We start from the raw sequence: 13395 nt of genomic DNA on the forward strand, positions 1-13395 counted from the left end.
CACTGTCACACAGCTGTAGTCCATGGGGAAACAAAGCAGAGGTCACGGAGTGGGGCCCACATCTCTGAAATTGGAAGGGAAAGTCACAACTCAGTTAACATACACTGGGAGGAAACTCAGACAGTAGAGAGGCAGGAGACTTTAAGTAAATGTAAAATGCCGGTGTTGAATCTTACCTGTATGTCATTGAAAATACTGCTGTATTACTGTGTCCCTGTTGTCTGTGTCGTCCTCTTCGTCTTCCTCCTCTTCACTCTCCGCAGGCTCCACAGCTGCCACAACACCACCATCTGGACCATCCTCCTGCAGGAAAGGCACCTGGCGTCGCAAAGCCAGGTTGTGAAGCATACAGCAGGCCACGATGATATGGCACACCTTCCTTGGTGAGTACATTAGGGATCCACCTGTCATATGGAGGCACCTAAACCTGGCCTTCAGGAGGCCAAAGGTCCGCTCGATCACCCTCCTAGTACGCCCATGGGCCTCATTGTACCGTTCCTCTGCCCTTGTCCTGGGATTCCTCACTGGGGTCAGTAGCCAGGACAGGTTCGGGTAACCAGAGTCACCAATTAGCCACACACCGTGTCTCTGAAGTAGTTCCCTCACGTAAGGGATGCTGCTATTTCGCATGATGTACGCATCATGCACTGACCAAGGGAACTTGGCATTTACATGGGAGATGTACTGGTCAGCCAAACAGACCACCTGGACATTCATGGAATGATAACTTTTTCTGTTCCTGTACACCTGTTCACTCCTGCTGGGGGGGACCAAAGCAACATGTGTCCCATCAATTGCACCAATGATGTTGGGAATATGTCCAAGTGCATTGAAATCACCCTTCACTGTAGCCAAATCGCCCACCTCAGGGAAAACAATGTAGCTCCGCATGTATTTCAGCAGGGCAGACAACACTCTGGACAACATCTTGGAAAACATAGGCTGAGACATCCCTGATGAAATGGCCACTGTTGTTTGAAATGACCCACTTGCCAAAAAATGGAGTACTGACAGCACCTGCACTAGAGGGGGGATCCCTGTGGGTTGGCGGATGGGTGACATCAGGTCTGGCTCCAGCTGGGCACACAGTTCCTGTATAGTGGCTCTGTCAAGCCTGTATGTCAGTATGACATGTCTTTCTTCCATTGTCGACAGGTCCACCAGCGGTCTGTACACGGGAAGATTCCTCCATCTCCTCGCAAGTCCCAGCGGACGGTGCCTAGGAAGGACAACATGGAGCACAGAGTCAATCAACCCACAGGTACGTTCCCACAGCTTGCACAGTACACGATTCTCAATGCATTGAATGGCTTGTATGAGTGTTGATGCAAGGCCTAGGTATGTGTGACGCAGTAGAAATTAAGCCATGTGGACCCTTGAAATGGCGGCTGCCTGACCTGTGAAGTGCGACAGTGGGATGTGAGGTCAATGCGCTGGCATGGCACACCGTGGCGGTAGGCGGTCGAAGACCGCGGCGCAAAGCCGCATTGGTTAACATTGAACCCTATGGGTTTCAGGAGCCAATGACGATGTGCGCCGGCGGTCGCGGTACGCACCGCCGCGGTATGCACCGCCGCGGGCGTGACCGCCATTTTCTATCTGCTTAATCACTCGATACCTGATCATCCACAGGAGAGGACCTATACTGCAAGTGCTGCTGTGACCTCGGTCTGGAAGAGACAATGGCTGCTGCGACTGGGGAAAGGGCCCCTGCCTTCACTTCTGAAGAATTGGAGAAACTCGTGGATGGGGTCCTCCCCCAGTATGCGCTACTCTACGGTCCTCCAGACCAACAGGTAAGTACACTGGGACCATGCTTTGTGGCCAATGCCTGGGTTGAGTGGGGTGAATGAAAGATGGTGGGGAGGGGAGCGAATGAGGCATGCATCAAACAGATGAGAGCATGTGCCACATGGCAAGGGTGGGGATGGGGGGCCACTCACATCGAGCATGCAGAAGGTGATGATTTTTTATTTTCTCCCCCTGTACATGTCACATAGGTCAGCGCCCATCAGAAAATCGACATTTGGCGTGCCATCGCTAAGGACGTCCGGACCCTGGGGGTCCACAACAGACGGGGCACCCACTGCCGGAAGAGGTGGGAGGACATCCGCCGCGGGAGCAGGAAGTCCGCGGAGGCTCTGCTGGGGATGGCCTCCCAAGGTAGGAGGGGTGCCAGTCGTCAATTGACCCCCCTGATGTCCCGGATCCTGGCGGTGGCCTACCCCGATTTGGATGGGCGCATGAGGACATCACAGCAGACACAAGGAGGTGAGTACAAGCACATTCTGCTGGTTTTGCGCGCAGTGGAGGTGTCTGGGTGGGGGAGGAGGGCTGTGGGTATCCCTAGGCCAGGGCGATTTCTGTAGGCTAGGCCCCTCCGTTAGGCATGGCCCTGTGCCCCCGCCCCCCACCTCTGTAGGTTGCCTAGTACAGCTATTCATGGCCCTGTGTCACCTATGTGTGGAGTTGTCGTCCATAGGCTTGTAGGCCATGTCCCACAGATTAAGTAGTGTACCCCAAGTGTGCGGCGTAGTGCAGGGGGCTTCTGTGTCTGTCCTCTCCGCCAACGGTGTTGCCAATGCATGCACTCAACATGTCTTTGTTTCTCCACCCCCCCCCCCACTTTTTTGGTGGTCTTCCTGTTCATGTGTGCATTAGCATCATCAGGCGGAGGAGAAGTGGCATCGGAGCACGAGGGAGCTGCATCTCACATGGCCATGGAGGGCCATGCAACTGACTCGGACTTCACCAGTGAGACGGAGGGCGAGGGGAGCTCCACAGCGGGGACACGTGGTGACACCAGCGACACAGACACATCCTCGGAAGGGAGCTCCCTTGTGGTGGCGGCAACCTCCGTGCCCACCGCAACAACAGGTACAGCCGCCACCCAGCGCACCAGCCCCGCCCTCCCAGCAGCCCCTCAGCCTTCGCCCCGTGCCCGCTCACCCAGGAAGGTGGGCATCTCCTTCGCCCCAGGCACCTCAGGCCCTGCCCCAGTTACCCCTGCTGCCCTCAGTGAGGAGGTCATTGACCTCCTGAGGACGCTCATTGTTGGGCAGTCTACCCTTGTGAATGCCATCCAGGGTGTAGAAAGGGAGGTGCACCGGAGTAATGCATACCTGGAGGGCATTCATTCGGGTCAGGCTGCCCATCAGCGATCGTTCAACGCTCTGGCCTCAGCACTGACGGCAGCCATTGTCCCTGTCTCCTGCCTCCCTCCTCCAACTTCCTCCACCCAGTCCCACTCCCCTGTACCTCTGCCCATCCCAGACAAACCTACAGACCAGCCTGCACACACCTCAACACCCAAGGGAAGCTCATCCAGACATAAGCACCACACATCACACAAGCATTCACCCAAGCAACATCCACATGCAGACATGCCAACAGCCACTGCCTCCTCTGTGTCCCCCTCCTCCTTGTCTCCCTCCTCCCTCCCTGTGATGTCTCCACTCACACTTGCATGCACAACATCTTCAGCCACTACGACCATCACCAGCACACCCACCAGAACACTCGGCACACGTGCAGTCACCACCCCCACTACCATTTACACGTCCCCTGTGTCCTCTCCCAGTGTGTCTGTCACCCCCTCTTCCAAACCACACAAACGCAGGCAGTCACCCACCCAACAGCCATCCACCTCACGACAGCCTCCAGCACAAGCACCTGCACCCAAAGACACCAGACTTGACTCTCCTACAACCACATCCTCTTCCTCCACTCCCATACCCACTACAACTACCCGTCCCTGTCTTTCTAAATTGATTTTCCTTTCCAACCTTGACCTCTTTCCAACCACTGACCCACCCCCTCCATCTCATAAGACTCCAATCAGCACCTCAGCCACCACAAAACCTGGACCTACAAGGACAATAGTCCAAGGATTTTGGAGTCCACCACCTTCAAGGCCAGCGACTTCGGCTAGCAGCAAAGAGACGGCCAGCCCACACCCTAAAAAAAATCCAAGAAAGCCAGTGCCCGGCGCGAGAGGCCAAATACAGCAGGCTCCTAAGGCACTACCCTGGCCCCGTCAGGAAGTGGGGTGCCACCTGGCACACCGCCAAAGGGAGGAAAGGGCCACAGACGAGCAGGGAAGGGTGGCAAGGGCAGCACGCCCGACAAGTCTGGCAGCAGGCCAGCTGCCCAGGAGGGCCCCACCAGCCCAATTCCAGGTGTGCAGGAGGACACCCACGGGCCCGGGACGGCAGCACAGGAGGGCCCCGCAAGTGAGAAGACAGATGTGCACGAAGGGCCCGGCAGCCACATGTCAGGTGGCGAGTGAAATCCATGTAATGGCCGGATCTGGTGACCTGGACACACATGTCAAGAACCGCTGAACAGGGCCCTTCCAGTCAAGCACCGCTGAACAGGGCCCTTCCAGTCAAGAACCGCTGAACAGGGCACCGCTGTCTCAAGAACCGCTGAACAGGGCCCTTCCAGTCAAGCACCGCTGAACAGGGCCCTTCCAGTCAAGAACCGCTGAACAGGGCCCTTCAAGTCAAGCACCGCTGAACAGGGCCCTTCAAGTTAAGCACTGCTGAACAGGGCCCTTCCAGTCAAGCACCGCTGAACAGGGCCCTTCCAGTCAAGAACCGCTGAACAGGGCCCTTCCAGTCAAGCACCGCTGAACAGGGCCCTTCCAGTCAAGAACCGCTGAACAGGGCCCTTCCAGTCAAGAACCGCTGAACAGGGCCCTTCAAGTCAAGTACCGCTGAACAGGGCACCGCTGTCTCAAGCACCGCTCTGCTGGGCCCTTCATCTCAAGCACCGCTCCGCTGGGCCCTTCATCTCAAGCACCGCTCCGCTGGGCACCGCCGTCTCTGCACCGCTCCGCTGGGCACCGCCGTCTCAAGCACCGCTCCGCTGGCCCCTTCATCTCAAGCACCGCTCCGCTGGGCACCGCCGTCTCAAGCACCGCTCTGCTGGGCACCGCCGTCTCAAGCACTGCTCCGCTGGGCACCGCCGTCTCAAGCACTGCTCCGCTGGGCCCTTCATCTCAAGCACCGCTCCGCTGGGCACCGCAGTCTCAAGCACCGCTCCGCTGGGCCCTTCATCTAAAGCACCGCTCCGCTGGGCACCGCCGTCTCAAGCACCGCTCCGCTGGGCCCCGCCGTCTCTGCATCGCTCCGCTGGGCCCTTCATCTCAAGCACAGCTCCGCTGGGCACCGCCGTCTCAAGCACCGCTCCGCTGGGCCCTTCATCTCAAGCACCACTCTGCTGGGCACCGCCGTCTCAAGCACCGCTCCGCTGGGCACCGCCGTCTCTGCACCGCTCCGCTGGGCACCGCTGTCTCAAGCACCGCTCCGCTGGGCCCTTCCTCTCAAGCACCGCTCCGCTGGGCACCGCCGTCTCTGCACCGCTCCGCTGGGCACCGCCGTCTCAAGCACCGCTGGCCCATTGGCAGAGGGGGCAGGCCCGCATCTGTGTCGGGCAGGGCTGCACAAAGCACTCTGGGCACCATGCCTCCTCCAGAACCAGTGGATTCTGTTATCCACTTGTGAGACTGTGGCTTTGCACTCCCCAGGATGGCACCGTGGGCAATCCACCCACTGTAGAGACTTGTGAGACTGTGGCTTTGCACTCCCCAGGATGGCACAGTGGGCAATCCACCCACTGTAGAGACTTGTGAGACTATGGCTTTGCACTCCCCAGGATTGAACAGTGGCCATGGAGGCCCCTCGTGGATCTGGCGTCGTGGACTCATCTGGCTGAGGTGCCCCCCCTTCCCTTCCCCCTGAGGTGCCTGTAGTTTTGCTATCTGATGCCCCTGCAGTGTTCTCTCCATTGGAGGCGGGTATCCTGTGTGGGCTTTGCCCATGTGTTTAGGCCCATTGGCCCACGAACAATGGCTGATACCCAATTTGGACAGGACAATTTACATATGTATATATAGTTATAGATGTTTGATATATTTTTTTACTTATCCGTACAATATACTTCATATATCATGATCATTTTATTTTGTCTTTGCATTCTTCCGGGGGGTTTGGGGGTGTCACTCTGAGTTGTTGCTCTGCATTGATGTGTATGTAGTTGTGGGTGAGGGTGAGGGTGGGTGTGTCGCGTATGTGTGTCCCTGTAATTTTTTGCCTCCTCCCTCCCCTGTGTCGTAGGTGCAGTACTCACCGTTGTCTTCTGCGCCGGCATTCGTGCTCCTGGTAGAGGAGCAGGAAGACAATAGCTGGTAGGATGTGTAGTTCGGGTTCCATGCTGTCCTGATTCCTCGTGGAGTGTGTAGAGGTGAGCGTTTTCGGTTTGTAATGGCTGTTTCCGCCGTGTTTTTATCGGCGGGGCTACCACCCCGGAAAAGGTGGTGGATTGGTGGGTTGTGATAGGGTGGGCGGTACATTGGCTCCTGCCTGTCTGTTGGCGGTGACCGCCGCGCTGTTTGTTTGTCCCGCCGTGGCGGTCGGAGTGTTAAAGTGGCGGGCTCTGTTGGCGGTTTCCGCCAGGGTCAGAATTCCATTTTTTTTACCTCCTGCCTGTTGGCGGGTTGGCCGCCGCTTTAACACCGACCGCCAGGGTTGGAATGACCCCCATAATATCGACCATGACAAGCACAGCAGGCCAAAGTAAGGGTAATAAACATGGATACTGAATTTGGTATTATAGGCCAATCATCACATTTTCTAACTATAGCCATGATCTTGAAGAGCATCTTCAAAGCCATCGAATGGAAAGGACCTCAGGAAAGGGGCCACATCGTCAGATGTTAGATCGATCACAGGATAGGCAGAAGGATCCACGGAGCAGTAGTGCTTAGTAGTCTCTTGTGCAGGTCCACCTGCAGTAGTGGCATCCTCCATAGTGCAAAGAGCCAAATCTTTAAACTTGGATGGCTCATAAGTGGCCTCGCGAATCAGCCTTAGTCTCAAGAGGTACAACTGTGAAAGAACCCTCATTGGGGACACCAGCAGTACTTGGTCCACAGGATGCACTGGCGTAACAGCAAGACACCCTGTAGGCGGGTGTTCAAAGTGGCACCACATGCAGTGAAAGACTGGTTGCACGCACCATAGGAGTGGTCGGAATGACAATGACCAGTCACGCTCCAATTCCTACAGCAAGGAAGCCTCGAAGATCTCAACCATGTGTTCATGGCACAATTGAGCTGGTGGCAGTGATGCCATTGCTTTGCGTAGCTGGAAAGACACAACAACTGCGAATCAGAAGAAATAGCAGTAGTATTCTGCCAATCAATGCCTAAATAATAGGAAAGCCGTCAAACACACTTGAAAAGAGAAGGATGGCTGATAGGATGACTCCGAAAGACAGTCTGGAAGGTGGAGACAAATCCAGACCCAACAGCCTTAAAGAAGTGGACAATCCCAGTAGTGCTTGAAGCATCTCGCAATCTGGAGAGCATACGTCTCTCTAGCTGATGTCAATGCCACTTGTTTTTTAAACAGTAGTGCCTTTCGTCTCCTCAGCTTGTCATAATTTACACTAACTGTATCAATGTGAGGCCACATTTCTGGTACCTTTATCGCTCGTGTGAGGGAGGATAAAACTTGTCCACAACACGTAACAAAATTAGAGACTGAAATTGGGTAGGTAATTCCTGGTAGCGTACCACAACAGCTTTGGTCGCTCAGCACTACATAACTTCCATTTGAAAGTAGATGAAATGCTGGTCAAATCAAAGGGATGGAAGGACCCTTCAGAAAACAGGCCAAGTCTGCAACCTAACCTCCGCATGGCAGACCAGTACATCTCCCATGTGAATGCCAAGTTCCCTGGCTCAGTGCCTACATCCTGTGGAATAGCAGCATCCCTTATGTAATGGGTCAACTCCAGAGGCACCGTGTGTGGCTATTAGGTGAGCACCTGGAGGCAAGTCAGTGGGAATGGTTGTCTGGGTCTGGGGATATCCCTCCAGGTTAGTGCGTGTCTAGCAGTTGTCCCTCACCATTTGCACTTGACTCTGGTTACCCCAACCTGTCATGGCTACTGATCCCAGTGAGTAATCCCAGGACAAGGGCAGAGGAACGCTACAATGAGGCCCATGGGTGAACTAGGAGGGTGATCGAGTGGACCTTCGGCCTCCTGAAGGCCATGTTCAGGTGCCTCCATATGACAGGTGGATTCCTATTCTACTCACCAAAGAAGGTGTGCCAGATCATCGTGGCCTGCTGTATGCTTCATAACTTGGCTTTGCGACGACAGGTGCCTTTTCTGCAGGAGGATGGTCCAGATGGCAGTGTTGTTGCAGCTGTGGAGCCTGTGCACAGTGAAGACGAGGAAGCAGAGGAAGAAGACATGAACAACAGGGACTCAGTGATCCAGCAATATTTCCAGTGAGACACAGGTAAGAGTACAGACCTGCCTAATACATGTACTTTAACGCTACTACCTCTCTACTGTGTGTCGTTTTCACCCAGTGTATGGTCACTGAGTTGTCACTTTCCCTTACGATTTCACAGATGTGGGTCCCACTGTGTGACATCTGCTCAGATTCCTCATGGACTACAGCTGTGTGACATAGGTATGTTGACATCACAATTGAAAGAGCATTTTGTCACTGTAATTGCTAATACACTATTTCAAAATCACAGACAGACTCCAGATTGTTTTGTGCTTTAAGTGTGTTTATTTAAGTGCTCAATATTGGAGGGGGTAGTGAAATAGTGAGGGGTGATGGCAGAGGAATGTCCATGGCAGAGTCCAGTCTATTAGTCTCACAGGTGCATTGCCCAAATGGGCATAGGAAGTGGAGCTGGGGCAGTTAAAGTATGGACAGGGTGACAAAGTGGGACAGTAGGATGACAATCAGGGTGGTATTATTTCTTGGTGGGGGTCTTGGCATTGTGCTCTGTCTTTGTCCTGGATCTCAGGGACCGTTTGCGGGGTGGTTCTCCCTCTGCAGGGGGTGGGGTGCTGGTGTGGTGGTCCTGTGGCAGGGCGTCCTGTCCACTAGCGCCGGCGGAGGTGGTGGGCAGTTCATCATCCATGCTAGTGTCAGGGGCCCCTTGTAGTGCCACAGTGTCCCTCCTGGTGTTGAGTACTTCCTTCAGCACCCCTACGATGGTGCCCAGGGTGGAGCTGATGGTTCTGAGTTCCTCCCTGAAACCCATATACTGATCCTCCTGCAGGCGCTGGGTCTCCTAAAACTTGGCTTTACCGCCGCGGTCAGAATAGCCCTGGAAGCACGGCCAGCCTGTTGGCAGTGCTTCCGTTGCCCTCCACCCTGGCGGTTTCAAACCGCCAGGGTCGGAATGAGGGCCCTAGTCTGATGGCTATCCCAGAGAGTTTGCTTTCGAGACAGGGCCTTTGTCAACAGCTAGCCCAGGCAAGGGTGGATCATTCTTCCGTAAGTTGGTAGACATTAAGGACGTGAGCCTATTTTGAACAGGGAGGACACCACACAGTGGTTGATCCCCTTCAAATATGCATTCGGTTTGTAGTCTTACTGATTCTTTCAACATTTGATTATAAATGAGGACTATGCTTTGTCCTGTTCAGACACCGTACAAGAGAAATTGCCTCTTGAACCTAAAGCTGTCCTCCTCAGTTTTTAGGGCTATGAGTTGGTATAAGTTCTCAAACTGAAAGCATGTGTAAGAATTTATTAGCAAAATCCTCTGAAATCATGGGACGGGACCCCTTGAAACCCTTGCCTGAAAGCAGGACCTGTTGCAAGCCTGCTCAGATCACCTGGATTGCGACTGGTCATATGGCTTTCTGCCCTTCTTGGAGAATCTTTGCAGATGCTTGAGGGGTCATGCATGCTTCTGGTTCTTGCAGAAGCTGTGTAGAACCAGCTCTAATTCATCCCTGAATTACTTTTGCCACAAAAAGGACATTGTCAACAAGCTGGACTTCTTGGCTTCATCCACCTTCCAACCCATCACATGGAAGTGCTCTCAATCCGCAACCAGCACCAATCATTGGTTGTTTGAAAGTGGCATCCAGCAGGAATTTAGCCTTTGCCTCCATGTTCCTTTAAACTGAAATCCCTCTTCTCCTTTCCAAATTGCCAAGGATAAAGACTAAAAGTCCTTGATCAGAGTTTCTGAGACATAAAGCACATTGACCCCCGCAGCTAGAAGTTCCTGGTCATGGGCTCTAAAGGAAATAAATTGGCTCTTCTTCACATGAGTTAAGAAGAAAATGGCAAGAATAATATGTGTTCAGCGGGCTACTCCTGTTCTGGGCCTACTGCACTACTCAGTGCAGGGACATACCCAGACCCACATAATAGCTATTCAGGGCAGTCCATGAAAACTGCATTGTCACTTAGTACATTCTATGGCTAGTCATATTAGCTGTCACTGGGTCAAAGCTCAATGATCAGACGTTCAAGGCCACTCCTGACCAATGTAGAGAAAACCCACGGATCACAGTCCTAAAGCTCACTCCGGACCATTCCATTGCCTTATCAGGGAGACTTGAACTTCTGAATTCACCAGGGTTTGTGGCACCGTACTTCCCAGGAAGTCCCGGAACCTGGCCCCACTTGGACCAGGCTGCTCTTTATCTAAGACAAATGGAGATGAGATGCCCTACTACCTCTTGCAAATCAATGTCCTGCACCCATGTGTCTCTTAATGTAGAGTTCACCTACAGGGCCCTTTTGTCTTTTCCTTAGGTAACGGCCGTATGGAGGCTATTAAGGATGGAGAAGAGATTAAACATGCAAGCCAGGAGGAGAGGCCTCACCTGGTGCTTCCACTTAGGCTGTTCCTTAACTCTTGAAGTGGAGCTCATTAATGCCCTCACCTGATCCTAGAAGAAAGACAGGAACAGAATGGCAAATGCCCCATGCAGATTTTTCCCCTCCTGTGCTGCCTCTCCTCTTGACTCTGGACTGGTAGGGTAGATCATCTTTCACCAGTGTCCCAGGCGGCCTGAATATAATCCCACATGGACCCTATTATCCAATAGTGATGAAATGTAACGCAAGATACACCAATGACTGAGGAAAAACCCAGCAGATATGGACGGTGCAGCATACATGCAGAGATGGTGGTACTCGACAGCCATCTGGATCCTCTGGTGTGCAGACTTCCTGCTCCACCCCAGCCATACCGGAACTGTCACACCTAAAGTGCACATGTGAGGGGTTATGACCTCTGACATCTGAGCCCTATACCATATCTTGTATGTCCCAGACAGCATCATCACGTGCATTTTTATAGCTTCTTCATTGGTCAGGTGAAGGGGTGGGTGCACCACGAGCTGCTGCATCATCACCTTTTATCACACCCAAAGCCATAATGAAAGCAATGCAAACCTGTTGGAGAATAGGGTCCTTTTAAATTGTGGGCACAAGCAAAAACAGGATGTTGAGTCAACAAGGGCTCCCTTTATGACCCATTGTAGATGTCAGAGCACCGTAAGGAGTCTATGAAAAAACAAAAACACTGGATGAAACTATAGGATGAAGTGCAGACCTGGGGCAGAGTAGCCTCTACTCTGAGTAAACAGTGGGATGAGAAACCATATGAGGAGCTAATACACACTTTGCTTTAGAAACAGGTTTACCTTTAGAGGTATCAATCAATAGTTTATTCGGTCCAAATTTGGGCCATTTAAAAGGTTTAAAAATGTATACATACGTACAGAAAGATAAAAACCATAAACCAGTACACAATAAAAGGAACAATAGTAAAAAAAAGTAGGGGTCCAGTAGCTGCCTGAGAAAGATTACATAAATAGGTGGGGTGAAAGAGGTGCTCGGAATAGTCTCTGGATCTTACCCTGTACATAACCCTGAACAATAAAATAATAATAACGTAAAAGCTGTTGTGTGGCACATCTCTATATAAAATCAGGCATTGAAACTCCAGACAGTAAAACTGATTAAAAATTTAAGAAGTCAGACAGAGGTAGATGATGCTCTAGGTTAATTAGTTCTTTTGGGTTAATTAATCCAATAAATTGCATCTTGACAATTATAAAATTAAATATAATTTTAAATTTATAAAACACTTTAGTTAAAATAACTCGATGTAGCACTTATTTAGAAATACGGTCTTTTGTGCTCAATAAGTCGCGGTTTACAATTAGAGCCCAAGGCTGATATAACAGGATGCTGATTTACTGTTTTCTAGACAGCTCTTCAAACAGTGAGTTAAAATCTAGAATAGTCCTATTACGAATTTTCCATGCTGCTGCCAGATATTTAGAAACAGCGCTGATTATCAGTATGGAAGTGTCGTATTTACATATTCTGAATAGACTGTTGCGGGATAGTGGATGGAGTGTTCTGCACAGGGGAATAATCCACTTCCCTCGGGGACCTTTGTACAGAGGGCAAAAAAATAGGATGTGTTCAGCTGTTTCCTTGCATAAATGACAATTTATGCATTTGTCCGATGGGGAACTGTTAGTCGACCAACCAGCCGTGTAGCTATTGACCGCCAGTGTCCCGTACCTGAGCTGGAGTAGTAGAGAGCGAGCACGGGCTGGTATGGGTAGATCCAGGGAGCTTTCAGGGAAGGGAACGTGTTTGACCAGCAGGAATTCTGCTGTCAGCCGACCTGACCCATTTGAACCGAGAGATTCCTCGTTGATTTTTGCCCAATAATGTTCTTTGATCAGGCGTTTAGCACTGCCAGGAATCATCTCGGGGTTCTCCCAGTACTGGGATAGACTCAGTTTGGTCCATGCCGCTTTCATCTCCCTGAGCCACCGTACCTTTTCCCATCCGTGATGAGGTGGTAATAGTTCTTTAACTGCTGCCCTGTAGGGTTCAAGTTCGTCTGTTTTCCATAGTCTGACCCAATACAGGAGTGGTCTTAGATATGCTATGTCTTTGATACTATTTAAGCCCAGGTCCAGTCTGAGGGGGAGCATTGGCGTGCCCCTCCCCAGTCTAGATATGTGTCTGAGGAAGTTATTTTCTTTGGTTTGGAGAGTATCCATCTGTCTGTGTAATCCCCAAAGTTCTGCTCCATATAGGGCCGCAGCACGGATTTGTGCTTTATATATTTCAGAGATAAGGATCAGAGGGGGGCTTGTGGCAGTGCTAGCTTTGCGTCCTATTACTCCACATCTTTGGCTAATTGTTAGTGCCCCTTTCCTTATGGCTGGCTCCCAGCTGCCCTTGTCAGATAGTCTAATGCCCAAGTAGTCATATTCCATTACTCTCTCCAGGGGAGTTAAATCCATCTTTATGTTTGCGCTGAGCTTCTTGTTCGGGGCGCTGTATATCATAAGTTTAGTTTTCTTATGGTTTATGTCTAATCCATAGTTTCTGCAGTATACACCAAACTGATTTACCAAGTTTTGAATTCCCATGGGTGATTTAGACAAAAGAATAGTGTCATCTGCGTAGAGTAGGCAGGGGACTTTGGTTCCAGCCTGCTTTGGAGAATCATTTGTGCAGTTTGCTAAGTACTTGATACAGTTGTTTATGTATAATAGGAAAAGAGTTGGGGCCAGAAC

Source organism: Pleurodeles waltl, chromosome 11, assembly GCF_031143425.1.
Source record: "Pleurodeles waltl isolate 20211129_DDA chromosome 11, aPleWal1.hap1.20221129, whole genome shotgun sequence".
NCBI lineage: Eukaryota > Metazoa > Chordata > Amphibia > Caudata > Salamandridae > Pleurodeles > Pleurodeles waltl.